The sequence below is a fragment of the Helianthus annuus genome, chromosome 15 (assembly GCF_002127325.2).
Source record: "Helianthus annuus cultivar XRQ/B chromosome 15, HanXRQr2.0-SUNRISE, whole genome shotgun sequence".
NCBI lineage: Eukaryota > Viridiplantae > Streptophyta > Magnoliopsida > Asterales > Asteraceae > Helianthus > Helianthus annuus.
In genome coordinates, this window is record NC_035447.2 from 41,220,532 (window position 1) to 41,227,214 (window position 6,683).

Sequence of the window (6,683 nt, forward strand, 5' to 3'; positions counted from 1 at the left end):
ACCTGGCGGTATCCTCAACCGCTGTAAGTGCAGTCCTTGTCAAGGATCATGAAGGTACACAATATCCTATCTACTATGTAAGTAAAAGTTTACTTGATGCCGAATCCAGGTACTCACACCTCGAAAAACTTATTCTTGCATTAATCATGGCATCCACTAAGTTAAGGCATTATTTTGAAACCCATACTATTGTTGTTAAAACTAATTTTCCAATTAAGAATGTCCTCAGGAAACCGGAGATGTCAGGGAGAATGGCTAAGTGGGCAGTGAAGCTTAGTGCCCATGATATAAGATACGAACCAAGAACAGCCATTAAATCACAAGCCTTAGCCGACTTTGTGGCTGATTTCAGTAGTGATCTACAAAAAGAAGCAGAATTGGAGGTCCAGCAGCTGGATGAAACCAAGGATCCTTGGATACTACACACTGACGGATCCTCAAATATCAAAGGCACAGGACTAGGGATCCTACTAAAATCGCCACAGGGGGACATAATACCCCACTCCATAGCCTGTGAGTTCCAAGCAACTAACAATGAGGCTGAGTATGAAGCCTTAATTGCTGGCTTACAGATTGCTAAGGATATGGGGGTAAAATATCTCGAAGTATATGTAGACTCATTATTGATCACCAATCACTTTAATGGATCCTATGCTGTTAAAGGTGAAAAACTAACCAAATATTTAGAGATAGTCAAAGAATTGGCACTCTCTTTTGTTTCTTTTAGCTTAACACATGTACCAAGGGAGGATAACACGGAAGCTGATGCATTGGCCAACTTAGGATCATCCTTAAAAATTCCAAAAGACATAAGTATCCCTATCATCCATATCCTGGCTCCTGCTATTGAAAATCAAGTGGCCATGGAAATAGAAGAGGATACTGCAGTAATCCCTAATGAAGAAGCTCAATCTTATTCAGGATCATGGATCCCACCAATCATGAAATACTTGCAAAACGGAGAGATTCCAATGGGAGAAAATCCTAGAGCTTTCAGGATCAAGGTATCTCAATTTACAATCTTAAATAATGTGCTATATAAACGATCCCTTGCAGGACCATATTTAAGATGTATTGAGGATCCTGAAATTGAAGAAGTGTTGAGAGACTTCCATGAAGGAGATTGTGGAAACCACACTGGGGGCAGGGCATTATTCTCAAGGATCCTTAGAACAGGATACTACTGGCCAACCATGAAAAGGGATGCTATAGAGTATGCTAAGAGGTGTGATCCTTGCCAAAAACATAGCAATATCCTTCACCAACCAGCTGAATTACTACACCCCATACCATCCTCTTGGCCATTCATGAGATGGGGAATGGATATAGTTGGCAAGCTCCCTAAAGCACCTGGTGGAAAAGTATTTATGCTTGCCATGACTGACTACTTCTCTAAATGGATAAAAGCTGAAGCCTTTGCTCAAGTCAGAGAAAAAGAAGTTATATCCTTTATCAAAAGAAATATTATAACTAGATTTGGCATTCCCTCTGAAATTGTATGTGATAATGGTTCCCAATTCATTGGAAGCAGAACCACTAACTTTTGTGACAGTTGGGGAATCAAGATGATCACATCAACACCAGTTCACCCACAAGCCAATGGTCAAGCAGAATCATCCAACAAGATCATCATCAACAATCTGAAGAAGAAGCTAGGATCCAAGAAGGGGAAATGGGCAGAAGAATTACCTTATGTGCTATGGGCTGATAGGACAACTCCCAAGAATGCCACTGGTCAAACACCTTTCTCTTTAGTATTTGGGGCAGAAGCAGTGATCCCAACAGAAATGGTGATCCCGACTGCTAGAACAAGTGCTCGTGATCCTGAAGAAAATGCTACAATCCTAGCTCAGGATTTGGATACTATTGAGGAAATCAGGGATCTAGCTAGGATAAGGATGGCAAGCTACCAACAAAGAATGGCTGGCGCCTACAACAAAAATGTCAGAATAAGGAAGTTCCAAGTAGGAGACATGGTGTTGAGAAAAGCATTTCAAAATACTATCAATCCTGCTGACGGGAAGTTAGCACCAAAATGGGAAGGCCCCTACTTGATTGAAGCTGAAGCAGGAAAGGGGGCATACAGGTTGCTAACCATGGAAGGAAACTTGTTACCAAGAGCCTGGAATGCTGTTCACTTAAAGAAATATTTCATGTGAACATGATCCTTCATGCATGTGATCCTTACATTGAAGTATCCTTGAAGGATCCCGGAGATATCAGTGATCCTTACTCTGGTAATACGCTTATCCTAAAACTATTGCACTTTCTTACTTTTTGCCTAAGGATAAGGATCATGTATCCTTCATCCTCTACTCACAAACCATTTGAGTTATGATAGTTCAGGTATCTTCAGCAAATCGTCAAAGATCTCCAAGAGCACCACAGATCCTTGGGTCCAACCCCAGTTATCCTTGGGATTATCCCCAGTTTCCGCCAGCAGCGCACGATGATCCTGATATAGTTCACGTCTTTGGGACCAGTACCCACTTTCGAGGCTGACAACCTCATCGTACTGGCTATATTTAGGATCCTACGTATAATGGTAGACGTACCATACATCCGTTCCTAAGGTTTCTAACGTTTTCACGTTAGCTAAGGTTTTGACATTTTCATGTCACTAAGTTTGGATAGTCGCCAGAAAAGGGCCATACTCCAGTTTACATACGATCCTTTGGGCTTGTCCCCAGTTATCCTATGGGCTTGTCCCCAGTAATCCTCTGGGATCATTCTCAGTTATCCTTTGGGCATGACCCCAGTTACTAATTTATTTCTTACATTGGCTTAGTCCCAAGTTGTGCTTCGTTTTTCAAGATTGTCAAAGGTAAAACACATAAGGACCCTTAATCCTTATTATCCATCAAAATCTTATCCACGATTGTCTCGATTGAAGGTTAGGATCCTAACTTGGATCCTCAGGTATGATCCTTGACTATTTTGATTATATTCATTATCCTAACCGACCCTTATACTTTGACAACCAAACCTATGATCCTTGAACTAAAATACTTTGAATATTTTCAATATCAGGATATTTGATCTAGGATCATATCCTAAATTTATTAAATATATTTTCAACTCTTGCCACTTTAACAAATATACTACAAAAACAACTAAGAAACAAGAAGATAAGGATAACAACACGAGATAAGCCAGAAAAGTTAAAGTTATATTATTAAACAAAAGGATCATTAACCCTTTCAAGAAAGTTGTCAAAATTGCCAACCCACATTTCTACCAGCAAAACGTGGCCCGTCCACATGGGTTGGCAAAGGGTGTCCATTGTCTATGCGGTCTTAGCATTTTGCAGGAAATTAAAAGCGGCAGGATCACAAAGGCTTCATCCCCCAAACAGAGGATCCCTCCACCTTTTGCAATCCTACCCATTGTTCAAAGGATCCAGGATCCTTAACCCTAAAAACTATTGTTCGAAGATTACAAACCATAATTGTCTCAAACCATCAACAACCACAAAAAACACTACCAAACCTAAAAAATTGGGCTCCGGCCTAGTCAACAATATCCATCATCGCCCAATCATGCAGCCTACTCCTTTGCTGCTCCATCACCACCGGCTGCTCCACCTTGATCCTTCTCAGCACCACCACCTTCCAGCATGGGGATCTCCTCAGCCTCATCCTCGTCCTCCAGGTCTGCCAGCCTTGCCTTCCAACCTTCAACGTCCCACGAGCTTTTGTCAAAGGTAGGATCCTGAGCCTCCTCGGCCATCTGAAGTTGTATCTTGTACATAGCAATTGCCGCGGAGACCTTAGCATCTTGGGTGATCTCCTGCTTCTCGTTATCCATATCGATCAACCTCTGAGCAGCCTCAGCCTTCATGACCCGGAGTTCCTTCTCAAGATCTCCTATCTTGAGATCCTTTAAGACACCCATTTGTTGGAGGTCGGCAATTTGGCTCTCCTGGTCCTCAACATGGCCAAGATAGGTCTCAATCTCGGCAAGTTTCTGCAACAGGAGAAAAAAGATAAGCTTAGGATCAGATGATCCTCAAGAAAAGCAGGATACACAAACAGGATATACGAGATGGATAACCAACAGGGGCAGTGATCCTTACCTCATTCACGTAGTCGAGGAATTGCTGACGGAGGAGGGGAAATCCCTGGAGATCATCTGAAGCCTTCCTCTTCTTCCCTTTGCCTCGGATAGGCGCTTTAGGAGCTGATGCTGAAGGACTGGCAGCAGGAGCCTTCTTCTTTGAAGACGTGACATTGGCAAGATCACTTATCCCAAATTTGGAGGCAGATTTAACAGACCTGGCAGATTTTCCAGCACCTACACAATTCAAAAACAAGATAAGTTCCCTTATTAAATTAAATACTCTTACATAAAACTTACTTTCTATGAGGATACTTACTTGACATTGTGGCAGATGCAGAGGATATTTCTTGAGAATCTTGGATAGTGACTTGGAAGCTTCTAACTTCAGGATCAAGCTTTTTAAAAGCTAGGACTCTCTCTTTTGCAGCAGGGCTTAATTTCAGATGAGCGATGGATATAGCTGCACAAGAAATAAAAAGAGATATTAGTGATCCTCATTATATGAGACAAGGCTGATAGTGATCCTTCGAGGATCCTCTATCCTACCATGAGTGGCCCATTCTTTGGGCAGATCCTTCCCATCTGGGATAGAATCCCTTCTAACAAAGAAAAAACGACGCTTCCAGTTTGTATCATTCTTGGTGACCTTGAAGACAGGGTGATCCTCACCGGCTTTCCGTTTCAGCAGATACCGGTAAGAACCAAAAGTGGTAAGATCGTAAAACTCGGCCAACTCCGCCATCCCCAGATCAATCCTTCCTGCTCGATGATCCTCTCAAAGGTATACAGAACCATCCAGATCATCGGCATAGCTTGGATATATGAGATGCCGGTTAAGGAAAAGAAAGATTGGGTGAACGATGGGAAAGGATATGAATACCCTATGGTGAATGGAGTAGCAGGAAAAGCCACCCAGGTATTCGAAACAGAGTCACTCAGAGCGGTAGGTGTGAAGGACTTGAAAACAGCATTCGCCGGGAAGCAATGACGAATTCTGTCTATGTGAACATCAGTGAAACAACACCTCTCCGTAGGAGAATCCTTGATAATCCCCTGGCTTTTTAAGGGACTATCCTTCTTGGGATCCTTGTGTGGAGAATTCCGAAGCAACATGTTTGCGACGGGACGGAAACAGAGTAGAAGAAGAAAACAGAGCAAAGAGAAAAGAAAGAGAGAAAGATACCTGATCAATCTTCGGTGCAGAATATAAAGGGAGTGTATCTTGAATTTAAATACAAACTGATCCTCACCCTATCTCCTATTTATAATCATGATTTGCAGGGATTGTCACATCCATGACGTAATAATCGTAACGGCTAGTTCAATATTAACGGCTAGTTACTCGGAGTTGCCCGTTGGAGATAAAATCAAAACAAAATACAACTCGTTAATTTACAATCAACTCCTTATATTTTGGGGGCAATTGTTAGGGCTGGATTTTTATTATAGGTGATCCTTACACATGATCCTAACCAGTGATCCTTGTTTCTTTGGCAGACAGTGATCCTCAGCAGGACTTCAGGATCAGGATCATGGGACATTATGGTGATCCTCATACTAACGGCCACTTCCGCTTAATACAATATTGTTTTGCAGGAACATCTAGCAGGATACGCTCTAGGCATCATGATCCAGGGACGCGTCTTCACAATTATGGCAAGAGCTTAATTAAAGATAGACGTTGCACAGGATATGGAAACTTGGCTTGATTTATGGGCGGCTATTTAGGCTAGATTGTATCTCATTTCTAAAGGGGTAATGAGCTGAATATTAGTTTAGCTACCTAAAATAGGTCACCAACACATGTATAAATACCACTCTTCCTCATTCGGAAAGAGACACACAACATACAACGCAACTCTCACACATTTAGACACTCGAAACAATAGTGATCCTTGTACTCAGCTCATTATCATCCAAAGTTGTAATCGTATTTTTGTTATATTGAAGTTGGTGATCGGTAGTTGCCATCACCCGAGGTTTTTTATGCCGGAGATCATTCATTGATCAAGGGCTTTTTCCTCGTATAAATCATTGTGTCTTTGCATCTTTATCACAGAAGTGATCCTTTACTTTCATAATTAACCAAGCATCATACCCCGTTTTCATAAAGTTTGGTTACATTATCCTTGTGTGATTTTTGACCAAAACAGTTATAAATTACAGCGTAAGAGCGATTACAGTGGTTCCTATCCTATCTTTATCTGGCCTTCTGTCACAATGGTGACAAGTCACAATGGTGACGATGGTCATACCACTATTAGGTCAATGAACTCTAATAGTGACGTTCCTCCCTAGTAGGTTAATGAACCTAACTGGGAGAAATAGTAATGTGCACAATACCCCACTAACCAATAAATCAAGATATCCACGACTTAGTCCCTGTAATTATAACACTTTGAAAATAATTTTGGAGTATTGTAAAACAGTTGATAAAAAGAGAATGACTCACATTGCAGATTTAACGAGCAGAGTATAAGCCTTACTGATTTGCCTGTGATTAACCTAATTTAAATAATAATGCACACACACAACCGGGTTAGTGATCAATACAGCATTTACGATAACTCACGAGATCAAATTCTCACAACGAACGACAAAGTGCGATACTTAAACATCCATCG